Here is an 18,706-nt window from a genome sequence, read left to right on the forward strand (position 1 = left end):
GCGCGTGAACATCGAAGTGTCCTAGAGGGCTCAACCAAGAACTAAAGCAAGATACTACTTCAGAAAGTATATGCTATATACAAACAATAAAATACTTGAGAGAGATGGTTTAATGAAGCGAACTTACTTCAATTTGAGGAAGAAACGACTCCGATTGCTTCAAACGCTTCGAACGAGGCTCAACTTTGAAAAAGGATCAACTTCGAACTTCGGACGAAAAAGGACTTGGACTTTGACTTTGAACCAAACCAGGTTCAAGTCAAGTCAACTGGGTTCAGACTTAGGTCAAGTAGGTTCAGACCTAGGTCAGGTGGGTTAGGACCAGGTCAGGCAGGCTCAGACCAGGTCAAGCAGGCTCAGGCTAAGTCAGGTGGGCTAGGCTAGGTAGGGGAGGTTTGGAAAAGGAGGAGAGAGAGAGGGGTTGGCAATTTTCTAAAGGAGGGGGGGTCCTCTATTTATAGGTTCTGAAACTTGGGCCCCAAGTTTCAGAATCCCCTCTTTACCCTTGGGCTTTTCTGAGAATCCCTTCCATGGAAGGTGCTGGAAGGAGCTGGAAGGCTCTGGAAGGTGATGGAAGGTGCTGGAATATTCTAGAATCTTCTAGAATATTTTCTGAGAAATATTTCTGTGGGTCCCACCCATATTTCTATGGGTCCCGCAAGAATTTCGGGTTTTCGACGATTTTTTTTCCGAAAAATTCTGAGTACGCCATTATCTTCGTATTGATGCCACTAAGAAAGTTGGCTCGCAGGAATCCTTTGATTTTGTTCAGATAGGAAGTTATGGCTTCCAGAGTGTTTGAGCATATATTCGCGATTCGACGAATATCCTAAGTGTAACTGGCTCGCAGGAATTGATTCGTTTCGCATTCTGAGAAAAATGCCATTTTTACCGGTAAATGCCTCATGAATTTTATTCAGATATTTTCTGAAAAATTGCGGGTCTTACATCATTACCCCCTTAAAGGAATTTCGTCCGCGAAATTCAGTTAAGAGTACTAAGTGCGTAACTCGGGATATTTCTCCCATATGTTAGATTCATAATGTTGTTCACTTAGTTCAACATCGTATTTATTCCAATCATTACCTCATATCATGATTCCTGATCAATGAGGTATGTTTCTCATATTTGAGTTCAAATTATGCTACAACCACGATAGTTTGTTGAATCAATGTTCTTCCAACCGGCTATTTAACATAGCCATCTTGTGTAACTATTTCATACACACAGATCATTCTTCTAGAGATTAACCATATTGAAATAAGTCCCCTGTCAGACTACCTGGTATTGGAAACGTACCTCCTCACAGGTTCGCCTTCGTCAGACTTACCTGATATTGGATCAGTACACCCTCACAGAATCATACTAGCCAAGCTACTGGTTTTGGAACATATACACTCGCACGGAGCTGTATACCCTCACAGGCTCACTCTAGCTAGACGATCTGATCTTGAATATGTAAAACCTCACAGGACTCTCTTCTTGAGAACAATTCCTCGATGGTTTATTTTATTAAGTAACTTTTAACGTTCTAATTACGCAAACTTAATTTCTCAATCATGGAGTCTATAGCCATCATTTTCTGGGTATAAGCACTTAAGATTTTAATTTGACAAATCCAAAATTACTTTAGAAAGCAAGGATACATATCGATATAGATGACCGTACACAAGGTCATAAGCCACTTGTCTCAAGCATTCATTGGATCTTGTCCTTTGATAGCTTTTTACCCATTACAACTCTATCTATCAAGGTATCCAGATTCCTTGATATGGTCATCATTCGTGAGTTGTTCGGCTGTCACCGCATAGACACGACCTGCCACAGGTTTCTGCTCTATTCTGGATAGTGGCAGTCGTTGTTGTTGTACTTGTTGAGAGGGTCCTCCAGATCCCATATTTCTTTGTTGAAAATCTAAGGCCTTCTTACGACATTCTCTCACACGATGCCCTGGTTTGCCGCAATACAGGCAACCTCCCGTATCGCAAGGACAAACCCCTCCGGGATGATCTGAGCTACACCTTGGGCATCGAAAATTAGACTGTTGGTAGAGCTGATTGGCTTGGGCGGCACTTCCGCACTCTCAAGCGACTCTTGTGGATAGATCAGTGATGCCAGTCCACTTGCCCATTCAGTGGCATCATGGCTCGGAGAATCTGAGACCATAACGGGATGATATAGGTTGTATCCCTCTTCCTGGCCATTCAGACTCGGCGTTGGTGTACCCGCTCTGTTCCCCCATATAATAGTACTTTGATTCGAGGAATCTGAAATCATAATGGGATTATAGAAGGAGTTGTTGCATCCCTCCTCCCAACTGTGCAAGCTAGGCGTACATGATGCCTGTTGATAGCCTTGCGATTGACCAAATCCCTCAAGGAAGTTCAAGTCAAATCCTACCAGAGATGGTAGTTCATCAGAAGTTGCTGGAGTACGGCTACTCTCTCTACTGGAGTAATGTGGCCCACTAACACGCGAGGTCTCATCCCTAAGACCAAGCGATCCCCGCCGACCCATATCGGCGGTATGCTTCATTTGGCATTCGTTGACGGAATGCCCTTCTTCGCCACAATATTGACAGTCTTGGACTTCATATGGGCATACCCACTCATCGTGCATGATCCCGCAACGATAGCAGTATCCTCGGGAGTCGTGAGTTGCCATCTATACAAAGATGCACCCAGATCAGAACAAGAAGTATAAAATATACTTACAGTGCGATATCGGGACCATGACGGATCTTGAACCAGGTTTCTCAGACTCATGCTTTGATACCATTTCTGTAACGCCCCGGATTTTCAAAACAAAGCTAAGTTAAAATTTTCATGGATTTCTTTTTTTTTTCTTTGCAGCGGAACTTAGAAAAGCTTTTAGCAGCGGAATAAGACGATAATGAGTCGTCGGTTTTAGAAAACTCCGAGCACGTTGCAGGTATGTGGCCAAGCAACTCATTGACCACCAAAGTGTTCCATTTTATCGAAAGCACATGTTTATTACAACATTACTGCTTAGAAAAGCAGTGAAGGTTCAATAAAAAAGAAGCAGTACAACTCTGTCTAGAGAAACCCTGGAACTTGATGCCGCCTTGCTCCGCATATCGCCACGCAGGTTCAACACCTGAAATCCCCATTAAACGGGGTCAGAACCACTGATGGTCTGGTAAGTAGGCAAACACCTATCTATTCAACTCAAGTAAATGCATAGACCACTCAGGGTCGCAGTTCGTAATACGACGCTCAAGCCTCCATGACTTAGCGTATATCGCACAAGCCTCATCAGGGCTATGAGTTGAACATCCACGCAAGTCGTCATGACTTCGCATAAGCCTCTTCAGGGCTGTGACTTAGAATAACCTCTCAAGTCTCTACGACTTAGCCTTGACTTCCTCAGAGTCACGAATGGATGTCTAGCTCAAGCCTTTATGCTTGGCACATCCGTATCCTACGAATCTAAGGACAGCTCTCCGAGCTTCACTTAGTCGTACGGATATCAATGGGGTTCTTTCCCAATCGGTCCAGTAGTATACCGACCATGACACCTTCACAAAGGTTATGCAGGACTGACTCAACAACGTCATCCACTCATACATTCAAAGTAGCGCCGTACCTAAGCTAATGCTTTGTTTCGATAATTGCACCTCCCCCTGGGCTTAGGGGACTCATATCTGGGCGACAACGCGACGATCTGGGGGTTGATTATTCTATGTATTTTAGATACCCCAGAGGCCTGTTGACCCCATCCCCCTAGTAGGATGGTACAACATACCGGAAGAGATCCTTACTAGGTATCCGAATGCATTCTGCTACTGCAGTAGTTGGGTTCAATCCTTAGATATTTAAGGATAACCACGACCTCCATACCTCTGAGTGACGAAGGCCATCAATGAACTCTATCAGGTTCGGGTGAAATATATGTCACTCAAGGCTGCGCCATCACCGTCTTCCTCGGTGAGAAATTCTGAAAGGGGCCTGCCGGTCTTACAATTACTTGACGAACATTGCATGCCTATAGGGCAGCCTTTGAGAAGTATGTACCCGACCCCAATCAACCACACGGTTTTCACCGTGGAACAAAGGTTTTATTCATATGAATGCTTAACTCTGCTCTCGGCACTTCGGCCTTGACGAGCACTTCACCTCTTTCGGTGGAAACAACACACTCCGGCTCAGCGGCCCTTACGAGTCTGGTTGTCTGATAATTCTCAATGAGCATGCACATGACTCGATCTCTACGGATCGGCTACTCGGCGTATTTTTACGCAACGAGCTCAGGACCTCGTCAAGGCGCTACCACTACTTTGGCGCAACGGCTCTTACAAGTATGATGCCCTTGCAGGTGTCAGGGAGACGAGTCATTCTGACATCGTTCCAACAAAAGACATCATTGTGCCACTTAACTGGTTTTGGCAGCTCTTCTGCCAACCATTCTGTCAACACCTTCTCTGCTCTACCGGCAGTGGTGCGACGAACCTTTCTACATTGTAGAAGGCCTTCCATAACTGGGTAGCACTTCTGCTACGTTCTTTCTGAGCCATTCTTAGCTCCTTCAGGAATTTTAGCAGCACTTCCTCTCTTTTACGGAGAAAGCGTGCGTTTCTTTTATCCGTTTCAGCGGCATCTCCCCTCTTTGGTGGGAAATCGCTACGCTTAACTCGGGAAATGGATGCGCACCGTTGTGCGTACTTTGCATCCATCAAGGTTGCAGGAACCTTGGGCCATAGCCAGGCCATACGTAATTGATTTAGTCTTTACGTAAAGAGCATTTTGCCAAAAGGCGAAGCCTTTCCAATAGGGGCTTCATTCGTCAAGCAGAATCTTGTACGAGGAGCGGTAAGGGAAATCGCATGGGCGATTTTGGAGTTGATCTCCGTTTGAACGCTCACTTACGCGCCATATATGTAATATAAGCAGAAGCCTGTGCTTTATACAGCGGCGGCGCAAAGGAAATGCATATACTATTGTTCAGGGTGTGTAACTGAACGAAATATTCTACATATATAACAAAACAGGAGCCTTGGCATCGTTCGACGCGACGACGTAAGTAAATACATTGCAGAAAGTAGGAGCCTTGGCATCGTTCGACGCGATGGCGTAAGTAAATACATTGCAGAAAGTAGGAGCCTTGGCATCGTTCGACGCAACGGCGTAAGTAAATGCATAATCGGAAGTGTAGTAATCGAAAGTACAGAAAGCAGGGAGCCTTGGCATCATACGACGCGACGGCAAAGGTAAATTACATGGCCTGTGCGATATAAGACGCGTCGGCAGTATCAGCAGATATACACCTAGATCTGTATCCAACGATAGTTACGAGGCGAGCGAGTGAACACCGAAGTGTCCTAGAGGGCTCAACCAAGAACTAGGGTGAGATACTATTTTGAAGAACGCATATACTGCGTATTCGAACATATATATCCGACGATAGTTACGAGGCGAGCGCGTGAACATCGAAGTGTCCTAGAGGGCTCAACCAAGAACTAAAGCAAGATACTACTTCAGAAAGTATATGCTATATACAAACAATCAAATACTTGAGAGAGATGGTTTAATGAAGCGAACTTACTTCAATTTGAGGAAGAAACGACTCCGATTGCTTCAAACGCTTCGAACGAGGCTCGACTTCGAAAAAGGATCAACTTCGAACTTCGGACGAAAAAGGACTTGGACTTTGACTTTGAACCAAACCAGGTTCAAGTCAAGTCAACTGGGTTCAGACTTAGGTCAAGTAGGTTCAGACCTAGGTCAGGTGGGTTAGGACCAGGTCAGGCAGGCTCAGACCAGGTCAAGCAGGCTCAGGCTAAGTCAGGTGGGCTAGGCTAGGTAGGGGAGGTTTGGAAAAGGAGGAGAGAGAGAGGGGTTGGCGATTTTCTAAAGGAGGGGGGGTCCTCTATTTATAGGTTCTGAAACTTGGGCCCCAAGTTTCAGAATCCCCTCTTTACCCTTGGGCTTTTCTGAGAATCCCTTCCATGGAAGGTGCTGGAAGGAGCTGGAAGGCTCTAGAAGGTGCTGGAAGGTGCTGGAATATTCTAGAATCTTCTAGAATATTTTCTGAGAAATATTTCTGTGGGTCCCACCCATATTTCTGTGGGTCCCGCAAGAATTTCGGGTTTTCGGCGATTTTTTTTCCGAAAAATTCTGAGTACGCCATTATCTTCGTATTGATGCCACTAAGAAAGTTGGCTCGCAGGAATCCTTTGATTTTGTTCAGATAGGAAGTTATGGCTTCCAGAGTGTTTGAGCATATATTCGCGATTCGACGAATATCCTAAGTGTAACTGGCTCGCAGGAATTGATTCGTTTCGCATTCTGAGAAAAATGCCATTTTTACCGGTAAATGCCTCATGAATTTTATTCAGATATTTTCTGAAAAATTGCGGGTCTTACATCATTACCCCCTTAAAGGAATTTCGTCCGCGAAATTCAGTTAAGAGTACTAAGTGCGTAACTCGGGATATTTCTCCCATATGTTAGATTCATAATGTTGTTCACTTAGTTCAACATCGTATTTATTCCAATCATTACCTCATATCATGATTCCTGATCAATGAGGTATGTTTCTCATATTTGAGTTCAAATTATGCTACAACCACGATAGTTTGTTGAATCAATGTTCTTCCAACCGGCTATTTAACATAGCCATCTTGTGTAACTATTTCATACACACAGATCATTCTTCTAGAGATTAACCATATTGAAATAAGTCCCCTGTCAGACTACCTGGTATTGGAAACGTACCTCCTCACAGGTTCGCCTTCGTCAGACTTACCTGATATTGGATCAGTACACCCTCACAGAATCATACTAGCCAAGCTACTGGTTTTGGAACATATACACTCGCACGGAGCTGTATACCCTCACAGGCTCACTCTGGCTAGACGATCTGATCTTGAATATATAAAACCTCACAGGACTCTCTTCTTAGGAATAATTCCTCGATGGTTTATTTTATTAAGTAACTTTTAACGTTCTAATTACACAAACTTAATTTCTCAATCATGGAGTCTATAGCCATCATTTTCTGGGTATAAGCACTTAAGATTTTAATTTGACAAATCCAAAATTACTTTAGAGAGCAAGGATACATATCGATCCTGATGACCGTACACAAGGTCATAAGCCTCTTGTCTCAAGCATTCATTGGATCTTGTCTTTTGATAGCTTTTTACCCATTACAACTCTATCTATCAAGGTATCCAGATTCCTTGATATGGTCATCATTCGTGAGTTGTTCGGCTGTCACTGCATAAACACGACCTGCCACAGGTTTCTGCTCTATTCTGGATAGTGGCAGTCGTTGTTGTTGTACTTGTTGAGATGGTCCTCCAGATCCCATATTTCTTTGTTGAAAATCTAAGGCCTTCTTACGACATTCTCTCACACGATGCCCTGGTTTGCCGCAATACAGGCAACCTCCCGTATCGCGAGGACAAACCCCTCCGGGATGATCTGAGCTACACCTTGGGCATCGAAAATTAGACTGTTGGTAGAGCTGATTGGCTTGGGCGGCACTTCCGCACTCTCAAGCGACTCTTGTGGATAGATCAGTGATGCCGGTCCACTTGCCCATTCAGTGGCATCATGGCTCGGAGAATCTGAGACCATAACGGGATGATATAGGTTGTATCCCTCTTCCTGGCCATTCAGACTCGGCGTTGGTGTACCCGCTCTGTTCCCCCATATAATAGTACTTTGATTCGAGGAATCTGAAATCATAATGGGATTATAGAAGGAGTTGTTGCATCCCTCCTCCCAACTGTGCAAGCTAGGCGTACATGATGCCTGTTGATAGCCTTGCGATTGACCAAATCCCTCAAGGAAGTTCAAGTCAAATCCTACCAGAGATGGTAGTTCATCAGAAGTTGCTGGAGTACGGCTACTCTCTCTACTGGAGTAATGTGGCCCACTAACACGCGAGGTCTCATCCCTAAGACCAAGCGATCCCCGCCGACCCATATCGGCGGTATGCTTCATTTGGCATTCGTTGACGGAATGCCCTTCTTCGCCACAATATTGACAGTCTTGGACTTCATATGGGCATACCCACTCATCGTGCATGATCCCGCAACGATAGCAGTATCCTCGGGAGTCGTGAGTTGCCATCTATACAAAGATGCACCCAGATCAGAACAAGAAGTATAAAATATACTTACAGTGCGATATCGGGACCATGACGGATCTTGAACCAGGTTTCTCAGACTCATGCTTTGATACCATTTCTGTAACGCCCCGGATTTTCAAAACAAAGCTAAGTTAAAATTTTCATGGATTTCTTTTTTTTTTCTTCGCAGCGGAACTTAGAAAAGCTTTTAGCAGCGGAATAAGACGATAATGAGTCGTCGGTTTTAGAAAACTCCGAGCACGTTGCAGGTATGTGGCCAAGCAACTCATTGACCACCAAAGTGTTCCATTTTATCGAAAGCACATGTTTATTACAACATTACTGCTTAGAAAAGCAGTGAAGGTTCAATAAAAAGGAAGCAGTACAACTCTGTCTAGAGAAACCCTGGAACTTGATGCCGCCTTGCTCCGCATATCGCCACGCAGGTTCAACACCTGAAATCCCCATTAAACGGGGTCAGAACCACTGATGGTCTGGTAAGTAGGCAAACACCTATCTATTCAACTCAAGTAAATGCATAGACCACTCAGGGTCGCAGTTCGTAATACGACGCTCAAGCCTCCATGACTTAGCGTATATCGCACAAGCCTCATCAGGGCTATGAGTTGAACATCCACGCAAGTTGTCATGACTTCGCATAAGCCTCTTCAGGGCTGTGAGTTAGAATAACCTCTCAAGTCTCTACGACTTAGCCTTGACTTCCTCAGAGTCACGAATGGATGTCTAGCTCAAGCCTTTATGCTTGGCACATCCGTATCCTACGAATCTAAGGACAGCTCTCCGAGCTTCACTTAGTCGTACGGATATCAATGGGGTTCTTTCCCAATCGGTCCAGTAGTATACCGACCATGACACCTTCACAAAGGTTATGCAGGACTGACTCAACAACGTCATCCACTCATACATTCAAAGTAGCGCCGTACCTAAGCTAATGCTTTGTTTCGATAATTGCACCTCCCCCTGGGCTTAGGGGACTCATATCTGGGCGACAACGCGACGATCTGGGGGTTGATTATTCTATGTATTTTAGATACCCCAGAGGCCTGTTGACCCCATCCCCCTAGTAGGACGGTACAACATACCGGAAGAGATCCTTACTAGGTATCCGAATGCATTCTGCTACTGCAGTAGTTGGGTTCAATCCTTAGATATTTAAGGATAACCACGACCTCCATACCTCTGAGTGACGAAGGCCATCAATGAACTCTATCAGGTTCGGGTGAAATATATGTCACTCAAGGCTGCGCCATCACCGTCTTCCTCGGTGAGAAATTCTGAAAGGGGCCTGCCGGTCTTACAATTACTTGACGAACATTGCATGCCTATAGGGCAGCCTTTGAGAAGTATGTACCCGACCCCAATCAACCACACGGTTTTCACCGTGGAACAAAGGTTTTATTCATATGCATGCTTAACTCTGCTCTCGGCACTTCGGCCTTGACGAGCACTTCACCTCTTTCGGTGGAAACAACACACTCCGGCTCAGCGGCCCTTACGAGTCTGGTTGTTTGATAATTCTCAATGAGCATGCACATGACTCGATCTCTACGGATCGGCTACTCGGCGTATTTTTACGCAACGAGCTCAGGACCTCGTCAAGGCGCTACCACTACTTTGGCGCAACGGCTCTTACAAGTATGATGCCCTTGCAGGTGTCAGGGAGACGAGTCATTCTGACATCGTTCCAACAAAGGACATCATTGTGCCACTTAACTGGTTTTGGCAGCTCTTCTGCCAACCATTCTGTCAACACCTTCTCTGCTCTACCGGCAGTGGTGCGACGAACCTTTCTACATTGTAGAAGGCGTTCCATAACTGGGTAGCACTTCTGCTACGTTCTTTCTGAGCCATTCTTAGCTCCTTCAGGAATTTTAGCAGCACTTCCTCTCTTTTACGGAGAAAGCGTGCGTTTCTTTTATCCGTTTCAGCGGCATCTCCCCTCTTTGGTGGGAAATCGCTACGCTTAACTCGGGAAATGGATGCGCACCGTTGTGCGTACTTTGCATCCATCAAGGTTGTAGGAACCTTGGGCCATAGCCAGGCCATACGTAATTGATTTAGTCTTTACGTAAAGAGCATTTTGCCAAAAGGCGAAGCCTTTCCAATAGGGGCTTCATTCGTCAAGCAGAATCTTGTACGAGGAGCGGTAAGGGAAATCGCATGGGCGATTTTGGAGTTGATCTCCGTTTGAACGCTCACTTACGCGCCATATATGTAATATAAGCAGAAGCCTGTGCTTTATACAGCGGCGGCGTAAAGGAAATGCATATACTATTGTTCAGGGTGTGTAACTGAACGAAATATTCTACATATATAACAAAACAGAAGCCTTGGCATCGTTCGACGCGACGGCGTAAGTAAATACATTGCAGAAAGTAGGAGCCTTGGCATCGTTCGACGCGACGGCGTAAGTAAATGCATAATCGGAAGTGCAGTAATCGGAAGTACAGAAAGCAGGGAGCCTTGGCATCATACGACGCGACGGCAAAGGTAAATTACATGGCCTGTGCGATATAAGACGCGTCGGCAGTATCAGCAGATATACACCTAGATCTGTATCCAACGATAGTTACGAGGCGAGCGAGTGAACACCGAAGTGTCCTAGAGGGCTCAACCAAGAACTAGGGTGAGATACTATTTTGAAGAACGCATATACTGCGTATTCGAACATATATATCCGACGATAGTTACGAGGCGAGCGCGTGAACATCGAAGTGTCCTAGAGGGCTCAACCAAGAACTAAAGCAAGATACTACTTCAGAAAGTATATGCTATATACAAACAATCAAATACTTGAGAGAGATGGTTTAATGAAGCGAACTTACTTCAATTTGAGGAAGAAACGACTCCGATTGCTTCAAACGCTTCGAACGAGGCTCGACTTCGAAAAAGGATCAACTTCGAACTTCGAACGAAAAAGGACTTGGACTTTGACTTTGAACCAAACCAGGTTCAAGTCAAGTCAACTGGGTTCAGACTTAGGTCAAGTAGGTTCAGACCTAGGTCAGGTGGGTTAGGACCAGGTCAGGCAGGCTCAGACCAGGTCAAGCAGGCTCAGGCTAAGTCAGGTGGGCTAGGCTAGGTAGGGGAGGTTTGGAAAAGGAGGAGAGAGAGAGGGGTTGGCGATTTTCTAAAGGAGGGGGGGTCCTCTATTTATAGGTTCTGAAACTTGGGCCCCAAGTTTCAGAATCCCCTCTTTACCCTTGGGATTTTTTGAGAATCCCTTCCATGGAAGGTGCTGGAAGGAGCTGGAAGGCTCTGGAAGGTGCTGGAAGGTGCTGGAATATTCTAGAATCTTCTAGATTATTTTCTGAGAAATATTTCTGTGGGTCCCACCCATATTTCTGTGGGTCCCGCAAGAATTTCGGGTTTTCGGCGATTTTTTTTCCGAAAAATTCTGAGTACGCCATTATCTTCGTATTGATGCCACTAAGAAAGTTGGCTCGCAGGAATCCTTTGATTTTGTTCAGATAGGAAGTTATGGCTTCCAGAGTGTTTGAGCATATATTCGCGATTCGACGAATATCCTAAGTGTAACTGGCTCGCAGGAATTGATTCGTTTCGCATTCTGAGAAAAATGCCATTTTTACCGGTAAATGCCTCATGAATTTTATTCAGATATTTTCTGAAAAATTGCGGGTCTTACACTTGTACAACAGTAACGAAACAATCGTTCCAACAATTTCTTTTAAATTCTTTTTTCTTTTTTTTTCTCTTCATTTATGCAGCGATTTTGGGCTCTGGCTGTCGGATTCAATAATCTGACAGGGTTCATCTGAATCCCGGTCCGATTTTGCTGCTAAAATCCGCCCTCATTTTGGTTTTTCTGTTGAACTACAAATTTCTTGTATAGTTATCTGTTTCGGTGTCTCATTTCTTGCTCTTGTTGGCTTTGATACATCAATTTCATTAGTGCTACCATGGTTAGATATTGCTTAAGTTTGATATTCAGTATAGTTTGATTAAGCACTTTATGTAATTTTACGCTCTGTGTTGCGCCGTGTGATCGCTTACTTTCCCTTATCCATATGAGAATATCTACCCATCTAGCTTCCAGTTTGTATTACATTTTGAAATGGTCTCTGCAACATGGTCCGATCTGATCCGGTACCAAATCAGGCTCGTGCGGCAGGAGATTACAACCGATTTCATTTTTTTACCGTGGTTATCTGGCCTTTGAATCTCATATCGTGAATTTTCTCAATACAATATGCTTTGTGCCTCTATCATTTGTGATTTGAAATATTATTTGTTTTGGTACCCCCTGTCTTCCTGAGATCACGATTCTGTGGCTTATGATTGAGGTATGTCTTTCATTTCTGGTGAAATTTTCTCTTTCTTTTTATTATGCAACGTTGAATATGTTGTCTCTAACTGCTTACCCACCCTGTATCCTTTTGATTCACGCTGGTCGTTACCATGTTATCTTTAGGTCCATGTGTTTTCTACCTTGATCAAGTATGGTTAGATATACCTGTTTCATCTTCATATATATATCTCCCTCTATATCAACCTAAAACCTTCATCTACAGACTTTTCTTTTCTTTTTATTTTCTCTTGATAGGCTAAATTCCCCTAGGATTTCCTGCGGCAATGCAGTGATAGATGTCAAATTGATCAGTTGGGATTGGTTCATATTGAGAATGTGAATTTGAAATTCGATAGGTGATCGGCTTACAGTAGGGTTCATCAAGCTACTTATGCATCTCTGTGATTGTATGTATTTATGAGAGCTATTGTTTTTTTAACAGTTGTTCAACGGGAATTAAGTTTTGAAACTATAGTAGAATCCGCTATGGTTCAATTAAATCAGCCGAATTTCATCATGTGTCACAGCCATTTATTCATGTTTTGAACCTATGTTGATTCTGATTAAAGTTTACATCTCTTAAATATTGTAGCTCACGAACGTAGCCTTAATGCTTGTAGCTCAAGCAAGAATCTGAATGTCCTGTTTCATAAGATGTCAATTTTTTTTTGGGGGGGGGATGGTGTTTCGCGCTTGGTCCTAGAGTACATATTGGCATTTGTATGAAAATGTGGATTAAGAAAAATTTTGTTTGGTATAATCGAGCATGTAGACAGGTATAGGAAACTGATCAGGTCAGTTTGCTCTTTTTACATTTTTAGGTTTTTGAGTTTTAAGTTTTAAATTGCCATTTCTTTCTTTTTTTTTATGGCTAAAATACAAAAAAAGGAGAGAATCAAGACAAGTGTGGGATATCATTAGCATAAGCCCAGTGACTGGTTGTTATATACTGGGACTTGCGAAAATTTTAAGACTGTGCTCTCCAGAATCAAAGCCATGAGACAGGCTCAATCAGAGAAAGGGATGCTCTATGAGGTGAATTCTTGAAAGTAATTTTCAAATCCTTGAACATCGGTGGAGGACTTCTTCTGAATTAGCATCACATCAATAAATCTCTCAGTAAAACCCTTATTGTGCTGAACATCATAATCATCCTCATCTTTCTCATCTAGGGTAAGGGGTTATATTTCCATCCTGTGATTCCTCTTGGTGAAAGATACATACAAATGGACACATCAATGAAGAAGTTTATGTAGAGCAACCTCCAAAATTTGAAAATGAGAAATATCTAGAAAAAGTCTACAAATTGAAAAGGGCTTTGTATGGACTCAAACAAGCACCAAGAGCGTGGTATGAAAGACTGCAAAATTTTCTAGAACAATCTGGTTTTTCCATTGGTCAGGTAGACTCCACTTTATTTATTAAAAATCTTAATTCAGATATTCTTATTGTGCAAATTTATGTTGATGACATAATATTTGGTTCTACTAATGATTCTCTTTGTAAAGAATTTGCTAAAGCTATGCAGGAAGAGTTTGAAATGAGCTTGATGGGCGAATTAAACTACTTCCTTGGACTTCAAATAAAGCAAACTTAAGAAGGAATCTTCATCAATCAGGCTAAGTATACAAAAGATCTTCTCAAGAGATTTGGGATGGACTTATCGAAATCAAGAAAGAATCCTATGAGTACAAATACTTCTCTTGATAAAGATGAAAATGGTAAAAGTGTAGATACTAAGCTCTACAGAGGTATGATCGGATCTCTATTATACTTAACTGCTAGTCGACCTGATATTATGTTTAGTGTGTGTATGTGTGCAAGATTTCAAGCTAATCCAAAGGAATCTCATTTAACTGCCGTAAAACAAATTCTTCGTTATTTGAAAGATACTTCAAATTTTGATTTGTTTTACCCAAAATCATCTTCCTTTGATTTAGTTTTATATAGTGATGCAGATTTTGCAGGAAGTAAATCTGATTGCAAGGGTACTAGTGGAACTTGTCATTTCTTAGGAAATTCCTTAGTCTCTTGGTTCAGTAAAAAGCAAAATTCTGTATCACTCTCAACAACTGAAGCTGAATATATAGCGGCTAGTTTAGCATGTTCACAAGTACTTTGGATGAAACAGACCTTAAAAGATTTTGGTTTGAATTATTCCACAACAACTATTTATTGTGATAACACTAGTTCTATAAATCTTTCGAAAAATCCTATTCAGCACTCAAGAACTAAGCATATTGAAGTTAGACATCATTTTTTAAGAGACCATGTGTTAAAAGGAGATATTTCGTTAAATTTTATTTCCACTAAAGAACAACATGCCGATATCTTCACTAAACCTCTTAAGAATGAAGATTTTATGAGAATTAGGAGAGAACTAGGTATTTGCTCATTTTTATATTTGTAAAAATGTTGCTTTTTGAACAAAACCTCAAAATCGCACTATATTAGTCGACCGATAAAATTCTAGTCGACTGTTGTTTTAGAATTTTAGAATGATTCGCACCATATTAGTCGACCGATATATTTCTAGTCGACTGATGATATTTTTAGAATGAGTCGCACATTTTTTAGTCGACCGATAAAGTTTTAGTCGACTAAAATTTTTAAAAAAATTTAAATGAAGGGACCCGATACCCCTTGGATTTTTTTTACCCGTTCTTTTTAAAATAGGCATCGTTTCACTTCGTTTTCGTACCTTTTCGTTTTTCTTAAAAAATAAACCCTTAAAACGAAAACCCTCTTTCTTTTTTGCCTCTCTCTCTTCCAAAAAACCCTCGGAGTGTCGTTCGATCCCATCTTCGTCGAGATTTTCTTGCCATGACAAGGAGACGCCAGAGTCTTCTGGCCGTGATCTTGAAACGCCGGAATCCTCTTGCAGTAACTGGTGCATCTTCAAAACACGCCGAAACTCTCTTGCCGTGACAGTGTATTTTCCGCCATTGCCGGAATCCCCTTGTGGCAGCCTTCACACTCGCCGTCAGCCATCGTATTTTCCTTCGTTTCTGAACGCCGAACAACTTTTTCCTCTGTCGGAAATCGTTTGGAAGCCGACATTTTTTTTGGTAAATCTGTTTTTTAATCATGCCTCGTATGAAGTCTGCATCTGCAAAAGGTTTAGGTTCTCCTCCTCCTACACCTACTTTAAGACATGGTTTTTCACTCAGATTACTCTGAAATCCACTTTTATATGATACTTTTAGATCAATTTTTGCACTGCCTATTTTACCAGGCCGAAATGTTCTATTTCACTTATTTTCTCGTTACAACATAAGAGAATTATTTTGTGGAATTTCACATCTTTTTTATGCTTGTGCAGATACTCTTCACTATCCTTTTCTTATTCACTTGTTTTACACAAATCTACAAATAGATCATGAAACTAGAATTTTGTCCTCTCTTGTTCGTGATGTTGAAATCGAGTTTGATTCGAAACTACTTGGAGAAATTCTTGAAATTCCACCTTCAGACACTCTTTTCAACACTATTGAATTAAATGATGAAAGAGTTTTTGAACAAATTCTTCTTTCAGGTGCACCTCACTGCCCTCCTTTCAAAAATACTAATCTTCAAACTCGTGCACGCATTGTTGGACGAATCCTTGCCCACAATGTTCTACCTAAAACTGGTTCTTTTGATTATTATTCCACAGATCTTTCTACGGCTCTTTATGTTTTATTTTGAAATATTTCTGTCAACTGAGCCAATGTGTATTTTACAAATTTGTGGAAACAAAAACCATTTCTTCTTTATGGTTGTCTTTTAACTTGTATTTTTAGACATTTCAAAGTTCCCTTAACAAATGAAAAATATATTGAGCAAAAAGAGTTCTTTGATCAAACAATTTTTAAAAGAATGAAAATTAAATATCTGCCTCCTTTAAATGTTGATCAAACTGAACCATCTGGTCCTACTGAACCATCAATTTCTGAACCTTCACCTTCTGCAACACCTTCATCTCATGCAAAAAGAAAGAAATTTCCTACAAATCAATACAATGATGAAGTTATGAAGAGACTGGAAGCTTTGGAGCTGCATCAACACACTTTTCGTGAAGATGTGACTCAACAACTATCTTCGATTCAGAAAGAGATTACTTCAATCAAGGATTTGCTCAACTCACTTTTCTGATCTTTATTGTCTAAACTTTCATACTTTATGGGTTGTAATATTTTAAACTTGTATCGCTATTTTGCTTATGCTATTTCTACCCTTACTCTTTTTTATTCTGACAAAGGGGGAGAAAAAGATAAAAGATAGCATTAAATTGAATTTGCAGGAGATCTTGCAAGAGAAAAATCTCATATGCAGAAAAAGATAAAATGCATGAAGTAATGATGAATGGAAATGCAAACAAATCAATATGTGATATATGTGCTTATGTGATATATTGCTTTGAAAGTACTAACTTTTAATGTTTTGCAGCAAATTGATAGGGGGAGTAAAATCTCCATCTATGCATCTAAATGCTTCATCTTTGATTAAGTTTGTCATCATCAAAAAGGGGGAGATTGTTACGACAATGAAGCCATACATGATACTTCAAGTACAAGGTTTTGATGATGAGCAAGTGGAATAAACTGCATTTCAGCTAAGGATATGAAGAAATTGAAGAATTCGATGAAGAATCTTTGAAGACTAGTGTGCAAATGTTTAATTCATTAAAAGTCTTAGATTCTTATAAGAGCCTTACTTAGAGTGCATATTTAGGTTGCATTTCACCTTAAAAGTCTTTAGAAAAACTTTTCTAAAAGAAGCACTCTTGAAAATCTTTTTAGAAAACTCTTTTCTTAAATTTTCATGTTTATTAGTCGACCAATCGACTTACTAGTCGACTAATCCTTTCGCGCCATATTTTCTAAAAAGTCATTTGTGTCAAATTGGTCGACCGAAGGTTTTATCAGTCGACTGGACAGAATGTCTGTTTTCTGGAAAATTAGCAGCAGTCGACTAATGGTTTTATCAGTCGACTGAACAGAACATGTGTTTTCTGAAAAATTTAGCAGCAGTCAACTAAAGCTTTTATCAGTCGACCGAACAGAATGTTTGTTTTTCAGAAGATTTTAGCAGTAGTCGACTGAAAGGTTTTTCAGTCTACTGATGATATTATCAGGCGACTAATTTTTCTCTAGTCGACTAAGTTTCAAAAGTTCAGATTTTCAAATGGCTCGATTAACAGATCAGTCGACCGACGATAACTGTCAGTCTACTAATAACTAACTATTAGTCGACTAACTGATGTTTCAGTCGACTAATTTTGCCGTTTTCCTGAAACTTCAAAAAGGCGTGTCTTTTTGTTTTTCAAACGTTTTGATCATTCAAAGTGGACAGTTTTGACACCCTTTTATACTCTCAACGTATGGAAAACTTTAACTATAAATATGAGTGCATTTTACACTCAAAATAACAAGAATTCAATCGATTTGAATCATTTACTTATTGCTTTTCACTCCTATTCATTCAAGTATTTGTTTTCTCACTCACTTGATATTTTCACTTCAGTTTTTCACTCAAATCACTTTGAGAAGATAGTGAATTCGTGAGTAGAGTATTTCAACAACCTCAAAAGCCAATTGTATCTCATTTGCATTCAAAAGAAAGGCTCATAGGTTGTATTGTAAGTTGTTACTTATTTTTCTGTAAAAAGAATGACTCCTTGGTTTAAAGGAGTTGTTTGCTTTCAGTAGGGTTGTTACTGAAAGTGGGACCGGTTTTGGTCTGTGTGATCTTGTAGTTAACAAGGTTGATAGTAGAAATCTCAAGCGGGTTTTGCTTGGGGACTAGATGTAGGTCGGGTTAGACCGAACCAGGATAAAATCTTGTGTTCTTTGTGTGTTTGCTTTTCGATTTACAAAATCCTTTAATATTCTGCAGACAATTTTTAAAAGCACTATTCACCCCCCTCTAGTGCTCGTTGCCTCGATTCTAGTGCACTTTCAATGTCACTCCCTGCTTTTCTCAGAAAAAGCAAGTGACACATGTCATTCTCTGCTCTTCTTAGAAAAAGCAAGTGACACGTGTCACTCCCTGCTTTTCTTAGAAAAAGCAAGTGACACGTGTCATTCTCTGCTCTTCTCAGAAAAAGCAAGTGACACATGTAACTCCCTGCTTTTCTCAGAAAAAGCAAGGGACACATGTCTCTCTCTGCTTTCTTCAGAAAAAGCAAGTGACACATGTCACTTTCTGCCTCCTTCAGAAAAAGCAACAATTCAAATATTCAAACTCCAGGCTGAGGTGGTGCAAATCCTGAAGTCTCCTCCCTTAATTCATTTTTTG

The sequence above is a fragment of the Nuphar pumila genome, chromosome 13 (assembly GCF_984573655.1).
Source record: "Nuphar pumila chromosome 13, dmNupPumi1.hap1.1, whole genome shotgun sequence".
Lineage (NCBI taxonomy): Eukaryota > Viridiplantae > Streptophyta > Magnoliopsida > Nymphaeales > Nymphaeaceae > Nuphar > Nuphar pumila.